Source organism: Pan troglodytes, chromosome 14 (genome assembly GCF_028858775.2).
Source record: "Pan troglodytes isolate AG18354 chromosome 14, NHGRI_mPanTro3-v2.0_pri, whole genome shotgun sequence".
NCBI lineage: Eukaryota > Metazoa > Chordata > Mammalia > Primates > Hominidae > Pan > Pan troglodytes.
Window position 1 is genome coordinate 28,271,834 of NC_072412.2, and position 21,772 is coordinate 28,293,605.

The 21,772-nt window shown below is 39.7% G+C and overlaps 1 protein-coding gene across 2 annotated transcripts in view; it reads left to right on the plus strand.

Moving 5' to 3' along the window:
- The window catches only part of MTUS2 (microtubule associated scaffold protein 2), a 481,365-nt gene that overhangs the window by 75,065 nt on the left and 384,528 nt on the right, over positions 1–21,772 (plus strand). The window lies entirely within an intron of this gene.

Sequence of the window (21,772 nt, forward strand, 5' to 3'; positions counted from 1 at the left end):
CCTCTTAGGATGTAGAAAATGACTTACCCAGAGACAGATTCCAGCAGCCCTTTGCTTTGCAGATTCTAGGTGAGAAGTCAAAGAAAGATCCAAGAAAGGTGTTACCTACATTGTGCTGTCATGAAACATACTAGATATTTAATATTAGCTGAAATAAGCATTTAGTCGCCTGTGATCACCAGTAATGCCTTCACACTGCCAGAGCACTTGACTGGATTTCTGAAAGTTAAATAAATGATGTTAAAAGTAGCAAAGCACTGCCAAGCTTCTTCAAGTCCATGCCCAGGAAGATCCCCATTAGCTGAGATGGTGCTGTTGCAGGCCCATTTCCTGAGACTGGTATTGTAGACTGCATTTTAAAGTATGAATGAATAACCTGCAGAGCACGTTACAACAGCTGCTGTCCCTGAGGAAGATCTGGAGGTTGCCCATTCAGCTGTGCCTTTGATGACCAAACCCCATCTCGGTCACCACTTGAAAGTCAATGTTATTGGATGGGAAACCATGACATCTAAGATGTTGTTTTCAAGACCTTGCCAGGGGCCCAGGAAAGTCTTAGAGGTTTCCACGTAGAGAGCTGTTTTGAAGGGGTTATAGAAGTTGAATCAAGCTGGAATAATTCGAAAGAGAGAGAGAGAGATCGATTGATTTGTTATTTTGTCAATTTCTTGTCCAAACTTGTTTATTCTCTGTTCTTTCTTGTGTTTACAGAGATGATGTGTGGAACATTTGCGTAGTTCTAAATGTTGGTCTACCTAGTTATTTATAAAAGTAATGCATTACATTTCCCTTTGTCTTGATGTGTTTGTAAGCAGTTTCTAAGGGTGTTTTCTTTGCTCTGTTGGTTTCCTGAAGGTGCCGTAGCTGAGGCCTGCTTTCACACAGGATACATTTAAGGAATATCACTGTAATTAGTGATTACATCATTACACAGTAGGGGTCTCAAAATCTGAAACATGAATGTAATAAAGAACGGTTTGCAAATGTGTAATTCATGTTTTGAGATATGCATGTGCTTATTAGCAGTCTGATGATTTGAAAATACAGGAGCAACTATTTATCATCATTTTTATTAATAAAATTCCTGATGACGTGTTTCTTTTTTAGAGAAAGTAGTATGAAGGAAAAACTTATCATATGATATATATCTTTCCAACAAAGGAGTTAAGATTTTGATGTCTTAAAAAAAATTAACCTCAAGGCAAGATGAGCCATGTCCACATGACAGCAGCTTTTGCTGACAGAGAGCTGACAGGTCTGGACAGAATAATTGCAGGTGCGCTTAGGGCATTTCTTCTCACCTCTGCTTCAAAGGATACTAGAGAGGGACCCCTGAGCACCCAGGGGATAAGAGCTGTATGTGCCAGAGAAAATAACTCCCAGTTTAAAGACTTCATACTAAAAGTCACACTTTTATATGAATGTCTATCCAGAATTGTTTTCTATTTTAAGAAACATATGTTAGAATTGATTTTTAATTATCTGCTACCTACAATATATGTAATTTTTACTTCACCAATAAATCACAGAAAAACCTCCCATGAATTTGATTTGTCTAAGTACTACTAATCATTATACCTATACTTGTTATTAGATGTAATGTCAATAAATATTTTGTTTCTGTTCTTTAGCGAAGAGATGATGCTTTGATGACAGGGAATAAATAAAATATGAAGCTCTTGAGAGAGCTGAAAGTCCTCAGATCAACTTCTCATATGGTATATATCTTTCCAACAAAGCTTTCTTCTCCAAGCTTGTTCATTCTCTGTTCTTTCTTGTGTTTACAGAGATGATGTGTGGAAAGCTTTGCTGGAGCAAAGCTTTGCTGGTTCAGCTCATGGAAACAGCCAATGTGGTATCAGAATCGGTCCTTTTTTCTTCTTCTTGGAAAGCTGGTCTTTTTGCAGACATTATTTTCACATAGGATTCATTTAAGGAATACTGCTGTAATTAGGGATTATGTCATGCAGAGTAGATGTTTCAAAATCTGAAACATGAACATGATAAGAATCTATAGTCACACATTGCTTAATGACGGGGATATGTTCTAAGAAATACGTTGTTAGGCAGTGTCATCGTGGCGCAAACATCATAGAGTGTACTTGCACAAACCTAGATGAGATAGCCTACTACACACCTAGGCAATACGGTATAGCCTTGGCTCCTAGGCTACAAACCTATAGAGCATTTACTGTACTAAATACTGTCGGCAATTATAACACAATAGTGAGTATTGGTGTATGTAACAATATCTAAACATAGAAAAAGTATAGTAAAGCTATGGTTTAAAAACTAAAAATGCTGTTCCTGTGTAGGGTACTTAAGCATGAATGAAGCTTGCAGGAGTGGAAGGTGCTCTTGGTGGGTCAGAGAATGAGTTGTGAATGAATATGAAGGTCTAGGACATCATTGTACAGTTTTATGTGATAATCCAGGACTATCCTGGAGGCCTGGTTTACACCAGCAACACCACAAACGTGAGTAGTGTGTTGTGCTACGACATTACGATGGCTAAGACGTCACTAGGCAATAGGAACTTTTCAGCTCATTTATAATCTTACAGGACCACTGTCCTGTATGTGTTCTGTTGTTGACTGAAGCATCGTTATGTGGTGCATATGGTATTTGCAAACGTATAATTCATATTTTTAGATGCTTGTGCATATTAACAGTCTAAACAATGTCCACACTGACTGTGGCATGCTATATTGGGACACTTTTAAGTGACTCATTATGAATTTTTGAGTGTTTCCTAGGCTAGCCTGGCTCTACTGGGATTCTTCCTTGCTGTTTCCCTGGGTCCTGAGGGGCAAGTGATGATGAATGTCGAAATGGGAGCCCCATGCATCCCCCTGGACATGAGATGGCAGGACCATTTGGGGTCTCAGCTGTTCCACATAGAGTCCCCATCCACCCTGGGCTCAGGCTTCAGGCCATTAGCCCAACCCCACTGAGCAGAGGCTTTCTAAGTCAGGTGCTCTTCTATGTCTTTTTACCTTTTCCACAAGGTTGTGGCAAACAAGACAGGCACAGGGAAATGAATTATGTTCATAGGTCCTCAGAACTTGAAGGTATCTTACCATCCAGTTTACCACCCATTTTATAGCTGAGCAAACTGAGATCAGGTTGACTTGCCCTGGGTCCTGGGCTGGTGTTCTTTCTACTCTATTTCCTTCTTAAAGCTGCCATATACAGGGAAGATATATGCATGATTTGAATATATTTTCTTTCTATTAGTAAAGCAAATCTTAGAGTCAGAGCTGACTTGAGAGGCCCCTCAGGCTTCCCAGGTTGTCAGCCAGCCCCTGCGGGAACGCTCTTAAGTGCTAGAGAGGGTTCCGCTTTACGCAGAAGCCACCTCTGAGGCTCTCCTTAGGAAGTGCTCTCTATGAGTTCAGATTGCCTCCTTGTAATCTTCAATGAGTAGCCACAGTTCCTGTGGACTCACACAGCACCTGCATGTGTATCGTGCCTCCAGGATAGCCCCAGGCAGCTCCCTTCATTCCCTTACCAGTTCGTCACATGAAGATTACGAGGTTGGCCCATTTAGAGCCTCAAATAAAACTACAAATTAAATTAGTGACCTGTAGCTTTTCAAACAAATATTTACATTGAAGGAGGGAACGTAATTTTCTAACTTAGAACTTAAGCATAAACTTAACATATCGGTCTGACCCAGGATGTGGCTCCTTAGTTCTTTTATAATGTTCAGAGATGAAAAAAAGATCCCAAATATACTTTAGGTGATAGAAACTTACTGATAAAAATAATGACCGTACTATAGAATTTAGTGTCGGAAACATACTATTGCCTAATGTGTATAGGTTGTGCATCCCAAATCAGAAAATCTGAAATTTGAAATGCTCCAAAACCCAAAATTATTTTGAACACTGACACGATGCCCACGGGAAATAGTCACTGGAGCATTTTGGATTTTGGATTTTGGGGTTTGAGTTGCTCAACTGGTATAATAAAAATATTCCAAGATCTGAAAAATTCCAAAGTTCAAAACAATTCTGGTCCCAAGAATTTTGGGTAAGGGATACTCAACCTGTACTTCGTTATCACATTAATCAGTAATTAGGTATAGACTTGATTTTCCAAGTGGGTAGGCAGATGCGACTTAAAGTCAAAATCTTTAGGAACATGTGCGGAGGGAAAATAGGATGACTTAGGTTTCATAAATTAATCATTAATGAAAATAGATCATATCGCCCAGGGATAGAATAATTTATGTGGAAGATCCTATGTCATTATGTATTCTGAATAGCACTTCATTTACTGGGTGCCCAAGAAACAGAAAATAGCTATCAAAGAAGTACATGAAGAATATGATATTTGCAGCTTTCCGTTCCAATTTCTCCTCTTCTTCCTCTCTTTTCAAATACTGCCATGTTTTCTCCATGGGATAACCTAAGAACAGAAATCATGGGGCAAAGAATTTAAAAAACAAGTGAAAAAAAATTAAAAGTTTTTCTCCTGTTTTTTTTTTTTTTTTTCCTGGTGCACAGAAGTATTCAGATGATAGGGAAGTAGGGATACAGCCGGGGAGGTGGGCAGAGAGGCTGACGTTCGCATAAATAATCCTGGCAAAGGATGTATGTTTTCAGAGCCTGAAAAGTGTCATGAAGTGGAGGGTTAATTTCTGATGAGGATATCAGGTTGTTTCTCAGAAGGGATTGTAAGCCAGACAGCCTTTTGGAAGGTGGAGATGAACTCTAGGAGATCTTTGGTAGGGGAGCGGTGCTGTTGGTGCATTCAGAAAACTTCCTGAATCTGAGGAGTTGCCATTCCTGGTGCAGCCTGCCACTTCATCGCGGCGCTGTTTGTCTCCTGGGTGCTAAGCCCACATATTTGAGCTCCCCAAGATTTGTTCTCAGAATGTGTCTGTTCAGGTCTCCTAGTCTTCACCTTGTCATCTGATCTACAGTTTCAGCCCTTAGCAGTTTGGACACAATGCTCATATCTGTATCTCTAGCTCGGATGTCCCTCTAGAACTACTCACCTGCATTTCAAATGAGCCATCAAGTATCTCTCACCTGGTGGCCCAGCTCACTGCAAACTGAACACTTTCAGAAAACAAATTCTTCATTTTTTAGTACAAACCAAAACCTTCTCTGGAAGTTGCTCTATCTTTTAATGATATCTGTGATCTACTGGCAACCCAGGCTGGGAATTTCAAAATCAGCATTACGTCATGCCTGCTGATTTTTTGGAGACGGAGTCTTGCTCTGTTACCTGGAGTGCAGTGGCACGATCTCATCTCACTGCAGCCTCTGTCTCCTGGGCTTAAGCAGTCCTCTGCCTCAGCCTCCTGAGTAGTTGGGAATACAGGTGTGTGCTACCACACCTAGCTAATTTTTGTATCTTTAGTAGATGGGGTTTCACCATCTTGGCCAGGCTGGTCTTGAACTCCTGACCTCATGATCCACCTGCCTCGGCCTCCCAAAGTGCTGGGATTACAGGCGTGAGCCACCGTGCCTGGCCATGTCATGGCTGCTTTTTGCCTTCTTTTCTGTTCACTCATCATTTCTGGTGAATTCTTTCTCTCTGGCACTTACCACATCCTCATTCTTCTCTCTCCTCATCTCTGTTAAGACTGTGGTAGTGCTTTCTAATACACAAGCACATGGTCCTTGGTAATTTTCCCTTTGACCCCGTTTCAACTGCTGCATGGTGCCCCTATGCCTGCTTCACCTGTCAGACTTCCCAGGTCTTCCATGACCTGGCCCTCCCACCTTTCCTGCATACCATCCTGACATATACTCCCAACTAGCCAAATGTGAGTAACAAAACTGTGTTGCTCACATTTTTCTATGAGGGCTTTGTGCTTTCCTGCCTTTTGGTTTTGATTTAAACCATGCATCTCTGGAATACACCTCCCCCGGCCTTCTATCCCTACCCGCACCACCTGCCATCTCTCTCTGCAGATTCTATCACTTTTAGGTACATTTCAAATTTTAGTTCCTCTAAAAATCCCTCAATGTGATTTTTTTGTTCCTGGAAACCCCTAGGGCTCTTGGCTTGTATCACTTTTATTACCTACTAGTTCTTGTAGTTAGTTTTTATGTCCTCTCTCCCCTACAGACTATAAGCTCTTAGGGGGTGGGGGCTGTGCCTCTTAATAATTTTAGTATCTCTCACACTAAAGGACACTGTCCTTTACAATAGTAGAATTTTAAGGGAAGTTATCTCCCAATAGAAACTTTTTCTCTTATGTAAGGGTATGGAAAAAGATTTTTGAGAGTAACTTAGGTATCTTTGAGAGTATTTTGTATTGGGAACATATTTTTACTTTATGCATGGATTTCCATAGTTGATGAAGCTCATAATTATGGCTCTCACATTCTTCTAGGACCTCTAAAATGTTATTTTTATTGACTGTGGTATACATAGAGATAATTTACATAAGCCAAAGAGTAGAAAACCCTTTGAACTCTAAATATATTCGGAGATAAACATCATAAAGACTGACTTAGTAGTCTCACAAGTATCCAGTAACCTATATATCTCCTTGCATATACTTAATTGTTTTTAAAGAATTGGGCTAAAACCCTACCTTTGAGGCTATTCGTGAGAGAATTTCAAAGTTTCCAAACTTAGATGTCTCGTTTTGAGGAGGTTAGATATTCTCATTAATCACTTCTCAGCCTTTTGGCTAAGATCAAGTATAGATATTCTCATTAAATTCTAGAGTTTTATTTCTTGTTTTAATATATAAAATAAGTACATGTTCTTTTAATTATTGAATAGGATTTGGGTTCTGGGGATAATAATCTGAAGTGGAAAACTGCTAGCCTTTTGGAAGGTTAATCAATGAAAATGAGGGTTAATATGAAAGCTTTTGGCAATGTTAACTTTAGGGTTTACACTGATGAATACTATAAAATACATTTACATACATAACACATTTGATTTTCTATGTCTGACATACATTTTAAATAAGATCAGGGTTGACAAGAAATGTTATTAATAACTTACAGAAACAGCCATTAACCCATCTCATGTTCATCGGCAATGAGAGAGTCATTTTTTATTCATGGAAAAAGCAGCCAAAGGTGGCTTGTGAGGTCAGACTTCAGAGAAGCTATTGCCTATTTGATGTTACTCTTAATGATGTCTTTGTTCATTCTCTTCAGAAGCACTCAGACAATGATGAGTTGCACCCAGAGATAGGATTAGATTGTAAGCATGTTTTGTTTTATTTTTAAGGATGTTGGCCATTTCTGGTTATAAGATAAACTGAAGGTTTGGGGAACATTTTTATTTATAGTACAAATAATGTCTAGTTGAACTGCTTCAGTGTTCTTGGCTGGCTTGTTTTATGAAGATTAGATTATCTGCTTACCCTTTCCCGATTCTACATTCTTTCAGCATATTGTATGTGGTAAGCATAAGCTCAGCGCCAGGGATGCCATGACCTGGACAAGGGTGAGTCCTCACTCACCCTTGCAGGGAATGGGGAGACAGGATTATGCACATAAAGCCATGCAGGGAAATGTTAGCATGGCTATGATTGAAGACCACACAGCATTTGGTGGGCAGGGGAGGGAGGAGGCACAGGAAGGGGGAAGTATCCATGCATCCTGAGTGAGGTGAAGAAAGACCTCATGCCCTGCAGGTCCTCTCCAGGCTGGCTCAGCGCTACTGCATTATGTCTTCAGATGGAATTCTTCCACATTGGTTTTAGGTAATTGACAACCTTCTGAATTTGCTTATAAAATACTCCACCAAAGGGGGGGAAAAACAACTAGAGGTGGGAGAAGATAGGTGAAAAAAGATTGACAAATATTTGAAAATATTTGAAGCTGGATGATGGAACCATGAAGATTCATTGTACTACTTCACTTGTTGTGTATGTTTGAACATTTCCATAGAAGAAGGTTAAAACCCCACCTTCTCTCTGTATTAGTTTTTATTTCTTTTTTGTTTTATTTTATTTTTACATTTAGTGGTCCCTAGAAAGCTCTTAGACAACTGTTTTTCTTCTAACCTTTTTGAAGTATAACAGACAAATAAAGATTGTGTATATTTACATTATGATGTTTTGATATACATATGCATTGTGAAATGATTACTACAATCAAGTTAATTAACATATCCATCACCTCACATAATTACCTCTTCTGTGTATATGTGTGTGTGTGTATGTGTGGTAAGAACATTTAAGATCTATCTTCTTTGCAAATTTCAAGTGTACAATATAGTGTTATTAATAATCAACCCCATGCTGTATATTAGATCTCCAGAACTTACTCCTCCTGAATACCTGAAACTTTGAACCCTTTAACCAATACCTCCCCATACTGATGAGATGACACAGTAGTGGTGAAGAGTACAGACTCTGGAGATACATTGCCTGGGCTCACATCCCACCTCTGCAGTTTGCTAGCTTTGTGACTTTGGGCAAGTTGCTTAATTTTTCTCTGTTTCCTCATTGTAAAATAATAATAATATTAATAATGATTAAAATAAGTTAAACCATCAATAGGGTCGATGGGAGCATCAGATGGAATTAATATCTGCAAAGTACTTAGAAAGGAGATTTGCCCAATAATAATGATGTTTCTGTGGGCATTTCCATCCATTGGCCATGTGTGTAAGGATTCAGAAGCTCAATTAAAAGATGACCATGATGGATTAATGTATCTGTGATGGAGTAAAGAAAGTGCTTCTGCTGACATCTGAGTCAGGCAGACGACATATATTCTAGTTTTGAATTTTTATAACAACCTCACACATGTATGGTGAATAACCTTCTGAGTGAGTGTTAAGCTAAAAACATATCGTTTTTGAGACATGAAAGTGGAGGTTGATCATTTGATTTTCATGGCAATCTCTTTCTTTTGAGTTGTAAACTTGTGGTGGTTTGGACATTTACAAAATACAGACAAGGATAATCATGATTTCTTTATTTAAAAAGGCTATGGCGTGCCTTCAGCACATTATCATTTTAGTTAATATATTCACTTGGCTTCCCTGTAAATGAAACATACTTATGCAAGGTGACTAATACATTAATCTAAGCTGATGGCATTTAAACCCTCTGCTCAAAATAGAAAGTGAGAGTTGGATCTGATTTTATTTCTGTGCCTTTTCAATATCTGTTGGAAGAATGGGAACATTTGATTTCACAGTACTTAAAGGGCTTTGCACAGCTTCTCATTTTGCTAGAGCCTAATTTCCATTGTACTAGGGCTTACTTTGTCAAACATCTCAACCCAATTTGGGTGGGTGAAAAAGAGAAGAGTGAGAATAAAAACTAAAATAAGCTTCTGATTTCCTCTGGAAATGCTAAAGTCAAACAAATGTCACTGATGGATTTAAGTATCTAGTTCCCTGGAATCTGTAATTATGAAATTTAAAGTATTCTTTATAAGAAAAAAATAGAATCATTTTTAGTGAATCTTGCTGTGAATCTTCCCAATTATTCCCACACATTTAGTTCTTTCTCTTTCCTCTTGCTTCCTTCCCACACATTTAGAAAGGAGAACATTTTTTTTCTGAGTGTTTTTGAGCATTGCCTTTAAGTGAAAATATTTTCTTGATTGCTTCAGTAACTCCTAGTTTATCCACCTTAACTCAGATATCTGGATCTAACTTAGAAATCATATTGTTTCTCTAGAGGTTTATAAAGTTTATAAGTGCCATATTCTAGGATGTTCTAGCCCATTCAATATGTTTAATGAAGAAAAGATACCTGGAGCTATGGAAATCGTATTTTAGAAAAGAAATATGACATATTAGCATGTATAATATGCATAAACCCAGCATTTTCAATAATGGAATGACCTTTGGGAAAGTCAGTTAACCTCGCTGGACTAAGATTTTTATCATAAAGTTCAGAGGGATTGGATTAAATGAATTGACCAATTTGGGCTCTCAAGAGCTGGTATTCTGTGACTTTATTCTGTATAAAAAATGGAACCACTTATGGTCTTAAGTAAGGAATAGTAGAATTGTGTTCAAGGAAAATTAATATGATAATGGTGAATAAAGTAGTTTGGAGAAGGGAAACTGGGCGTGAGACATCTTGGTTCTTCCAAAATTAATGATGCTTTCCCTCTGGGCCAGACCTTACTTTTGTTATTTTTTCTCTGTCTTAATAAGATACAAATTTTAGAGCAATAACAGAGAACAGTGCAAAGGTTTTACTGCCTTGCTTTTTTCTGTAAAATGCAGAGCTATGAGATGCTTGGGAGTTATTTTCTTGCTCTTACCCTCTCTCTAATGCCAAGCATCTTGGATTATTAGTCCAGTACCAGAACAAAGATGAGGAGATGCAAGGAGGTGGAAAGGAAGAGGAGGAGGAAACATTTTCATACATTTTATTGCTTTTATCTTAGCAGAAACTCTAGGTCAGAGGTCACATTTTGTCACAACTCTAATTTCACTTGAGACTATGGCAGAGTGAGAATATCAAAAAGCAAGCAAACATAGCTTCTAGATGAATCTTGCTTCTCATGGGAACTTTGCCAACAGTACGTGCTTTCTTGCATTGTTGTAACATGCATAGGCCATCTTCTGGGAAGGTTCGTAAAAACCCTCGTGGTATTTTTCCAAAGGCAGTAGACAGAGCGAAGAGATTGATAATTTTTTTTTTTTTTGCAAGGAGAAATAAAATAATTTATATGGTTATGTCAGAGGGTTTTTTGGGCTCCTGTAACAGGCAGCAATTAGCAGGAGAGAGTTAATGGGAGCCCAAACTAGGGGGTTGCAGTGGGAATTATAAAGTAAGAAAGTGCCATTCCACACTGTGTACAGGAAGAGAAGCTTATTTGTGAGGCTTTGATGAGTTTGGGTTTGGTCATGTTGAGAAGCATTCCTATAACTACATCCAGCAAACATCCATCCTATAACTACATCATACATCCATTCCTATAAGTACATCCACAGCAGCATACTTCCATTCCTATAACTACATCCAGCAGATTTGGGCTGAAAATAAGGAGAACAGCCATGGAAAATAAGTGATGTTTGGAATTGTGACTGACATCATTGAGGGAGTGCATGCAGAATGAAATGGGAAGAGGGAAGCTGACATATTGTGCAGGGAGTATCTGTCTAGGTTGCAGGGGCGGGAGATAGGAGACAGCCGGCAAAGGCTTGGTCAGCGAGGCGGAGGAGTGTCAGACACGACCAGCATCACCAAAGCTGAGGGAGAGAGGTTCCTGGAAAGAGATGGCTGGTCAAGCCATCTGTGCTGTGGGGCTGAGATGTTTTGATATTGAGGAGAATGGGTCTGCAGACTGTGATTAAGATGTCACTGGTAGCTTTGAAGTGAGTTTAACAAAATGTATGAAGGCAGAAATCAGGTTACAAGGGGGTAAGGAGGGTAAAGGTGGAGAGTGTCTACTACTGTTGAGAAGTTTGGTGAGGAAAAGGGAAAGAACCGTAGCAGGAGAAGTTGGTTTGTTATGTGTTTGCTCTTTTTTTTAAGCACATAAGAATGCTTATGCTCTGAGGAGAAAGATCCAGTAACCAGGGAGAGATTGAAGATGAAAGCAAGTGAGAATAGTAGATGGAGCAATTCCTGGGGCAAATAGGAGGGAATGCTATTAAATATACAAGTGGAGGTACAGCCATGAAGACAGAAACAAAGGCATAAGGGATGAGTGCTGAGAAATTTTGGACAGAGAAGAAAAGACTTCAAGGAGGTCATATCAGGTCGCCTCATTTGTCCCAGGTAATTAAGAAGTAGAGTTTTTGCAGAGAGTAACCATGATGGAATTGGACATGGGATTGCATAAAGAGGCAGGTAATGGTTCTTTGAGTAATACACCGAGTCAGTAAGAGGTGCATGGGGGAATTGCAGAGTTGCACAGAAGGCCCATGTGAGGTTGGAAAACATGATTTTATACCGGAAACAATCTGATGGATTTTAGGGCCGTCTCCAGTGATGTGGTGGTAGATCCCACATCTCTCCAATTTTTTTCCCCATGCATGATAATTTATAGAAATTAAAACTCCAAAGTGAATATATAATGTTTCTCAGGAGCTTGGAGTCAAGTGATACATACAACTCTATGGAAACAGAGGTGCTGGTTGAAGAGGGATGTATGCAGCCCTGAGCCTGCTCTGTCTGCCTTTCCCTTTCCTGTCCTTTCTACCTGCACCAGCCACTAAGGGACTCCATGGAGCACAGTTGAAAATTGCTGGCTTTAGGGCAGGTATGCCCACTTGCCTCAAGAATTAGAGACAGAATTCACTACTATAGTCAAATTGCCAAGAAAGGCATTTTCTTATTGCTGGTTTGTAATAGGGCCCTCCTGTCTCTTTAGATCAGCTCTGCCCAATCGAAATTTCTGCAGTGTTCATCTTTGCTCTTGATACGGTAGCCACTAGTCACATGGAGCTAATGAGCCATTGAAATGGGGCTGGCATAACTGAGGAGCTGAGTTCTAAATCTTATTTAATGTTAATGACTTTGTGTTGCCATGTGTGGCTAGTAGTTCCCTTATTGGATAGTACAGTTCTAGACTGGATTATCGGTTTGGATTTTTTTTTTAAAGATATAACAATACTTCTTACAGCAGCATCTTCAAGATTCACAATGGCAGTTATTTCTTCCTTCATGTGGAGCTGCACCACATGAATTCCTAAAGACTGGAACTTTAGGGTCCTGGGTTGGTGATACGGTTTGGATGTGTGTCCCTACCTAAATCTCATATTGAAATGTAATCCCCAGTGTTGGAGGCGGGGCCTGGTGTGAGGTGATTAGATAATGGGGGCGGTTTTCTTGAATGGCTTCGCACCATCCCCTTTGGTATGTCCTTGTGATAGCAAGTGAGTTCCCCCGAGGTCTGGTCATTTCAAAATGTGTGACACCTCCCCCTGTCTCTCTTATGCTCTTGTTCGGACTGTGTGAGATACCTGCTCCCCCTTCACCTTCTGCCATGATTGGAAGCTTCCTGAGGCCCTCCCTAGAAGCAGAAGCCACTATGCTTCCTATACAGCTTGCAGAAACATGAGCTGATTAAACCTTTTTTTTTAAAATAAATTACCCAGTCCCAGGTACTTCTTTATAGCAATATGAGAACAGACTAATACAGTTGGTGACATAGAGCTAATGAAGATCTCACGTTTTCACTTTAAAGCTTTGTATAGGAGTTGGGACTGGGGATGCTTTTCTAAGACCATAGATGCTGTCTTTATCCCCACTTGTTTATTTTACAAGTTCATACTGTTGATCAGAAGACTAGTTCATAGAAGATGGAATAAATCATCCATTGTGATCAGAGCCATATCCATCCTCATATGTAAGAGCAGCAGAGCAGATGTAATTTGACATTTTGTTCAAGATACCTTCATAGTGTCTAAATATAATAGTTTCACTCTATGTAGGTAAAGGTGGACAGTATCAAAACTAGAAGGAAAAGTAGGAGGGGGAGAGAAATATATTAAATCAAAGGAAAGATGGAGGAAGTAAGGAGAAGGGAAGTGAGGGGCTTGAGGTGCAGATAGTAAGATGGCCATGGTAGGGAATAACTGAGAAGGGAATAAGGAGCCATTGGTGCACTATTATCCTCTTCCTGGTTTTCTTGAAGACCTCCTGTCCAGCTGCTCGCTTGCCCTGCCCTCTGCAGGCAGGGATGCAATGAGGGTCAGAGCTAACGCCTCAGCTTGAGGCAGTTCTTGGGATCTCTTAAGGTGTGGAAATTTGTATTTTCAATTAAGGGCAATGCCAGATTACTTCTGAAATACCGTTTAAACAGAAAAATTTTTTAAGTAGGTGCTTAGATAAAAAGGTAACTTTATTTCTGTGGCATACACATCTTACCCCCATGAATTTGCCATGCAGATGGTAGAGCTATTAAATTACTGTAGGCACCTGCATTGCACATTCTTGAGCCAGAGCCACCTGAATAGAAAGTAATACAAGACGTGAGAGAAATGTACAGGATAAATGAAATGAAATGTAGATTTTTTTTAATCTGCTGGCAGGTACCATTAAAATGAAATATTACAGACATTGTGATTAAGAATGTCTAGATCCCATTAATGCGATAACTGCCATGAATATGTCTAGTCTGCCAACAGACTAGACTAGGTGAATGTGGTAAGTTGTCAATGCTAAGCTGATGTATTCTGTTGAATGTTCTTATGCGGTTGAATATATGCAGGTTGTACATTTGTGAGACAGTTTTGGCTCCTTTGGCGATGTCAATAAAATAGCTTTCCCAACTGGAGTTTGAATATCAAGGAGTCCTATGTGCATGTGTGAATTTGGCGTTGGGATCTGAAGGTTCCTTTCTGGCTAGTTGTTAAGGGTGATTTTGACCAGGCTATATGTCAGCCAGCCACATATTCTGGAGTAACCAATAACCAGACTCACTAAAGACTAGGCATTGTTGTTTCTTATTTTCATTTAGACTTAGTTCATCTTGTCAAAAATCATAAGAAAAAGATAACTGATTTAAATATTGTAAAGATTGTATGCATTAAAGATAACGTATCTTTGTATCTAATAAATCATTCATAATTACATATGAAAATGTAATTTATTGGTTTCCTTTAACTTCACAAGGTAGTGGAACCTAAGGAAGGAGAGGTGGACTGGTAGCCAGGACCACTGGGCCCTCTTAAAACTAACTGGCTGGGTGGCCGTAGGCAAGCTAATTAATTTACTTGTTTGGGCCTCAGATTCTTCATCAGTAAAAGGAGGCATTTGAACTCAGTGATATTCAGTGTTCCCTCCAACTGATTCTTTAAAAAGAAGTCTTACACATGTTAAGCTGAATTACAGAATGTGTGTGTTTATTCTACTTAAGGGTGGTGGGGCCATAACAGAGCATGATATCAACCAGACCAACCAGGCATTATATAGGATTGTTGCTGAGTCTTTACTGTGTTGGCATGTAGGTATCTGTGAATAATGTGCTGTTTTAACCTGGAGCATACCGAGACATAAGTAAAATATGAGTCAGCTTCCATAAATCTGCTTCCATGCCTGGCCCCTAGGCCCCATGTTCTCTATTGTGCTAGGGGCTATATGGGGTTCAATTCAGATAACTGTCAAGCAAGTCAGAAGTTTATGAAGACAAAAGGGATAAATTGAGAATAACTAAATCCATAAGATAGAATTAGATGTATTTACTATGTATTATTTTTACCCTAAATATATGCAATAAATTTAGATTATGTGTGGTAGGTTTTGTCTAGTTCTTCCTTCCTAAGGAACTGGTGAGAACTTTTTCTCACTATAGCCAAGACATTGAGATTTTACTTTCTTGTATCAGGGGACTTAGTCTATGGTTCTATTATGTACATCAGTTCTTCCTTATCCATTCCTAGGGATGAGTTCCAAGACCCCCAGTGGATGTCTGAAACCTTGGATGGTACCAAAGGATACATATACCGTGTTTTTTCCTATACATACATACCTAGGATCAAGTATGACTTATAAATTAGACACAGTAAGAGATTAAGAACAATAATAATAAAATAGATAATTGTAATAATATGCCAGCCCGTCACTCTTCTTGCACTTTGGGGCCGTTCTTAAGTAACATAAGGGTTCCTTGAACACAGGCACTAAGACGCCGCCACAGTCCATCTGATCACTGAGATGGCTGTTAAGTGACTCAGGGTAGGTAGGCAGGGCTTACAGTGTGAATCTCCCAGACCAAGGGATGATTCCCATCCTGGATGGGACTGAACAATGCAGCATGAGATTTCATCTTGCTACTCAGAATGTTATGCAATTTAAAACTTATAAATTGTTTGTTTCTGGAATTTTTCACTTAATATTTTTGGACTACAGTTGACCCTGGGTAACTAAAACCATGGATAAGCGGGGACTACTGTACTAATTTCAAGTTGACTGCAAGTGTAGTGTTTCTTCCCAGCATTGCTAGGTAGGGTTACTTCTTCCAAGAAGTTCTGAAAGATTAACTCAGGCCCTTCTCCTTCTCTGGGAGTATTTCTTTACTGTGTCCATGATACTTTCTCTAGTTTGAGTACTTGGTTCTCTCTTTGTGTGCTGAGGTTCTGTGAGCAAAGAATGAGCTATTTTACAATCCTTTCCTTTCTTGATAGCCCCTCAGCTTGGGTCTGAGGTTAAGATGGATGGGTTTCTCTGGATGCTGCAGCCACAGCATTTTGTGTCTCCCTGCCTGCTGCGACCCATGCAGACTTCCAGTTAAGCATGCCCTGCCCTGGCCTGACCAGGTGCTGGACCCCTGTCATTCTTATCACCTGTGCATGAGGACAGAGGGCCACCAGCAGCTCCAAGAGCTGCCCTCCTCCACATCTTTTAGTGGCTTCCATGCTCGTGTTAAGTATTAGCGGATGCTGGTGTCCCTCCCCACCCACTCTCCTTGGTTTTCAGGGTTGAGTACTAAAAACACGACCACAGTAATGCAGGGCTCCTCCATCCCATTCCTGTGCATGAGTGTTTATGCATGGATGTAACTGTGTCTACATGTACACACTCCCCACCTCTTGCACAAATAAGTGTGACAGGAAAGCGGCCACCCAAGGATCTCCCACCATAGCCGCTGTGACAGAAAGCTGAGGGGTGAATTATTTTTCCAGCACTATTTATTAGAAACTCTGTGTGGCAAGGAGTTGACACATCAGACAGCTGCAGCCGTCAACTGCCAACACCCATTTACGCTGACCTCTTTGATTAGAAAATGAAAAATGCCACCACACTTCGGGCCCTGTCAGCCGTGAGGTGTGCCTGTAAGGTTGGCGCCAACACAGGAGACTTCTGTTGCCACTTGGAAGATTTGTTAATGAAGGAAATGAGCCAGGGCGGACCCTGTCAAGATGGTTTCACTGGAGAAATGCGCTAATTAGGCTGGAGGTCAAAGAGCTGCTGCTGTTTGAAGCAGGTGCTATTAGTTTTGTGTGCAACAGTGGCTCTGAAGGTGCATGAAAAATAGACCACGTCTCCCTGGTTTTTATTACAATTAAGGAAAAGATGTGTTCTCTGCCTGGAGCCTGGTTTCTCACCCAGGAAATGTACGTTGCCTTGAGAGAGTCCTGTGTATCTCTTGGGCTGTCTTCATAGTCATCACTAGCTTCCTTCTTCCCAAGCCCTTGTTTACCATCACGGAAGCCTAGAATAGTGATACTGGCACCCTAGATATTATCCAGGTGACCACATAACATTCCACAGGGGAGGAGATGGATGCCAGGAGAGGTGAGATGATTCTTATTACTCTTCCAGGGTGAGGTTAGTGATGGACACTGGGCTGGAACCTGGCTCTGATGTCCTCATCCCGTGATGCACAGCAGGGTAAGAGGCACTGAATGTAGCACCATGGCTTATTGGAGGGAGGCATCCATGTGTAGCTTGAGTCTGAGGATGAGATTCTATTGTTGAAGTCCTACAACATATTAATAAATTGGCAGCCAACTAGACTCTCACAGTTTCCTATGGTCTTCCCTCTGCTGAGTGCTCGTGGGAAGCTGAGTTCAGCTGCCTCACATTTGTGGGAGTCTGTTAGCAGTGCGTAGGTACTGGCTGAGGTTCTGTGTGAGTGATCCCTGGAGAGCAGTGGGGGTGGTGTGAGTGTTTGTGTGCTGAGCATGGAAATTGGCATGGCCTTGTGCTCCTTCTCAAAGTCTCAAGAGAGGCAGCACGCTGGGCAGGACAGTGACTAGGACTATAGGAGAGTGGGCATCTTGACACTGACTTGTGCTGTCACCTTGGACAAATCACATAATCCCTGTGGGTGACCAGTGTCCTCCCTGGGAAGTGAGGGAGTGGACGGTGAGTCCTGAGATGCCTTCATGGATCCCAGTTGTCTGGTCCTGTGACTCCAGAGCTGAAGATTTGCAGGATGTTTTAGCACCCCTCGAACACAAGTTTGCTTCTTCTCATGTTTTTATTCAGAAACTCTAAGGAAAAGGCTCCTAATATTTCTTGTACGTTTTTCTCTGATCACAATTGGAGGACACACAAGATACGTTATCTATGTATAATATTATTGATAGAAATTCATAATTGCAGAGCTATATATCTAAAACATACACATATTGCATTTTTCTCATTTAAGGAAATCTAAACTCTTATGGTAGTGCTAACAGGATAAAATCCTGAATCTCAGTATGTAGATACACATTGGACCTGATTAACTGAGGAATAAATTCCCCAAAACTAATTTTAACAATCTAAATAGTGGTAAGGTTATATTGCTTTCATATAGTTTGTTTTGTTGCTGGACCTTGTGGACACTGCATAACAAAAAAAAAATGATAAATGGCTTAGTAAATAGTAGAAAGCAGTTAGAGATCTATTATTAGGAATTTTAAGTTTGAAAGCATATATGACAAAAAGTTTTCATATATTCTTTTATGTGATATTTTGAAAATACCTCTTTTGTGAAATTTAGTAACTTAAAAACTTTAGTTCGTTAAGCATTATAAGTTTGATATATATAAATTATCTGATTATGTAATTAAGGTAAAAAGTCAACTAAAATTTGCAGGGAAAGATTCCGGTCTGATTCTGAAGACCTGAGCACCAGGAGTACTGAGGGCAGGAGAAGATCCCTGTTCTAGTTCAAGTAGTCAGGGAAGAGAGCAAATTCAACCTCCTGTAGCCTTTTTATCCCATTCAGGCCCTTAAAGGATTGGATGGTGCCCATCCACATTGGGAGAGGCCATCTGCTTATTCAGTCCACCAATTTAAATGCTAATATCTTCCAGAAACACCCTCACAGACACACCTAGAAATCATGTTTAATCAGCTAGCTGGGCATTCTGTGGATCAGTGAGTTTGACACAAAATTAACAATCACAAGAATATGTAAAGAACCTTTACAAATCAGTAAAAAGAATACATAAAAATAGGTCATATTCAATTGCAAAATGGGCATAGGACATAAATAAATGCACATTCATAAGAAAAGCAAAGCCAATATCCAACAAACTTATGGTAAATTTTTTGCCATTACAATTGATATCATGAAACAAATTAACCAAAATATTAGACTGACGAAGATTGAAAAGGATAGTAATACATAGAGTATTGGTGAGTATGTGGCAAACTGGGCAGTCTCATACACTGAGGTCAAAATCACAAATTGATATTATATTTAAGGAGACACTTTACTAATATTTAAAAAAGAAACCTTAAAGGTATTCATGATATGAATACCTTTCTTTCAAGTAATTCCACATAAGAAATTACCTTGAGAAAATAATCAAACAGATATATTTAAAACAGTGCTCCTTCATTCTTGTTGTAATAGTAAAATATATTTTCACAAATATCCATGATTATTTAAATGGAAAAAATCAGAACAGTATTATGCATGAGACTATTTTTATACTTATATATTAAAATATATAATAAAAGATAAATTCCTAGATTACTTTCTATTTTCATGTAAATAGTTGGGATTACTGGAGACTTTAAAAAATATTTATTCGCTTATATTTTCTAAACATGGAGCATGAAGTAAGAAAAGAAAAAAGAATTTTTTGGAAATATATCGCCACTTAAAAATAAGAGAAGAATAAAAAGAAAGGGACTAAATCACCCGTAGTTACCAGGGACCAGAGAAGGAGTTTAAATTTCAGTGTGAAGTGAGGCAGGAGCCCTCCACTAAAGGATGGGCTGATCCCCCTGGGGTCCGATGTGCATTGCAATTCCCTCTATTATTGAATTCAGTTCATTCTTGCAGTGGAGATCAAAGTCAGGCTGAAACAATCTCTACAACATTCTGACAAAAATTAAAAGATGAAAGAAGGTTGTATAAAATCATTGATATAGCAAGAAAAAGCAGAACCTGCTTATGTTCAGAAAAGATTTTGATAAAAGCCACTTTTATAAGTCATGTCATGTTTTGAAATTGACAGTACATGGAACAAAATGCCACAGCACTCCCCTAACAAAGTGTAAGAGCATTTGAAATTTTGCCATCTTCCTGAATTTCTCAAGGGAGTGTTATTTCAGTGGTCATAAAATTCCCCGTAAGTCCTTATTACTTTTTTAGAGGTAACAATATAGACATTTTATGGGACAGCTATAAGAAATAAATCTCACTTATCCCTAAGGAAACTATCTTAGGATGAGCTCAACAGATGTCATTAGGCATGGATCCCTGAAAATGTCTTTGATTGCTCTCATACTAAAAATAACTACAGAAATATTAATTAAGAGCCCATTGCTTTATTGCTTTTATTCTGTGCTGGACACTTGAGTAACAAGGCAGAAACAAATATGGATGATGAAGATCTGGGCGTTAAAGAGCTTACTTTCTATTGCTTAAGAAAAAAGACTCCTGTATTTCCCTATATCAAATTAATTTTATGTAACGAAATATACACACACACACACATACACACACACACACACACACACATGCAAGAGATAGAGTGAGTGAGCACAGGCAGTGTCATGTAGATAGATATGGGGAATTTTAAAAAGATATATAATAATGAAATTGAGTTCCATGCAAAGCTTTTTCTGGCGAATGCCAGGAAAGAGCACAGAACTTCCAGAGAGAAGGCCTAAGTTCAAATCCCTGCTCTGCTATTCACTCACACTTTCACTTTTTCACTTTTTTTTTTTTTTGATACAGAGTTTTGCTCTTGTTACCCTGGCCGGAGCGCAATGGCACGATCTCGGCTCACCGCAACCTCCGCCTCCCGGCTTCAAGCAATTCTCCTGCCTCAGCCTTCCGAGTAGCTGGGGTTACAGGCATGTACCAGCACACCCAGCTAATTTTGTATTTTTTTTTAGTAGAGACAGGGTTTCTCCATGTTGGTCAGGTTGGTCTTGACCTCCCAACCTGAGGTGATCCGCCCGCCTCGGCCTCCCAACGTGCTGGGGGTACAGGTGTGAGCCACCACACCCGGCCCACTTTTTCACTTCTAAAAACCTCACTTCTCGCTGTATTGTCAGAATAAAAACATGTAATTGAGGTTCCTTGTAGGCTAAAGGTTATCAAGTGTAGTACAAGTAGGTATACTTGTTGTATAACTAAATCTTGAGCAGAAAGTTGTACTCTTTACTGATGCAAAAACAGCCCCTGGATTGAGTCCCCTGAGTAGGGGTCTGATATCCTAGGTAAGCAGTTGAAGCTTTGAGGAGGGAGAAGGGGCTAAGTTTCACTTGGGCCTTAAAAGACAGGAGGCTTTGGGTTGGTGGAAACGATGCTGTATTAGTCTGTTCTCATGCTGCTATGAAGAAATACCCAAGACTGGGTCATTTATAAAGGAAAGAGGTTTAATTGACTCACAGTTCCACGTGGCTGGGGAGGCCTCAGGAAACTTACAATTATAGTGGAAGGGGAAGCAAGCACCGCCTCTTTCACATGGCGGCAGCAAGAAATGCCAAGCAAAGGGGGAAAAGCCCCTTACAAAACCATCAGATCTCGTGAGAACTCACTCACTATCATGAGAACAGCATGAGGATAACCATCCCCATGATTCAGTTACCTCTCACTGGGGCCCTCCCATGACATGTGGGAATTATGGGAACTACAATTCAAGATGAGATTTGGGTGGGGATACAGCCAAATCATGTCAGATGGGGAGAGCATTCCACTGGGACCAAGTCACTATCTGTCTAAATCAGCCCTCACCCTGTGGGTTCTATCACCACCTATGACTGTTTGATTACCTTTTAGAGATTCTTATAGGAATTGAAATTTCTACCTTCTTGATCAGAAACAGAAAAAAAGACTAAATGGTGCTACTTTATTTAAATAAATTCACATCCATGTCCGTATCACTGGCTCTCTCCTTCAATCCTTTTAAACTCTGTCAGAAAAATAGATCATTCCAGGAGGGAATTTTTAAAATGTAGCTT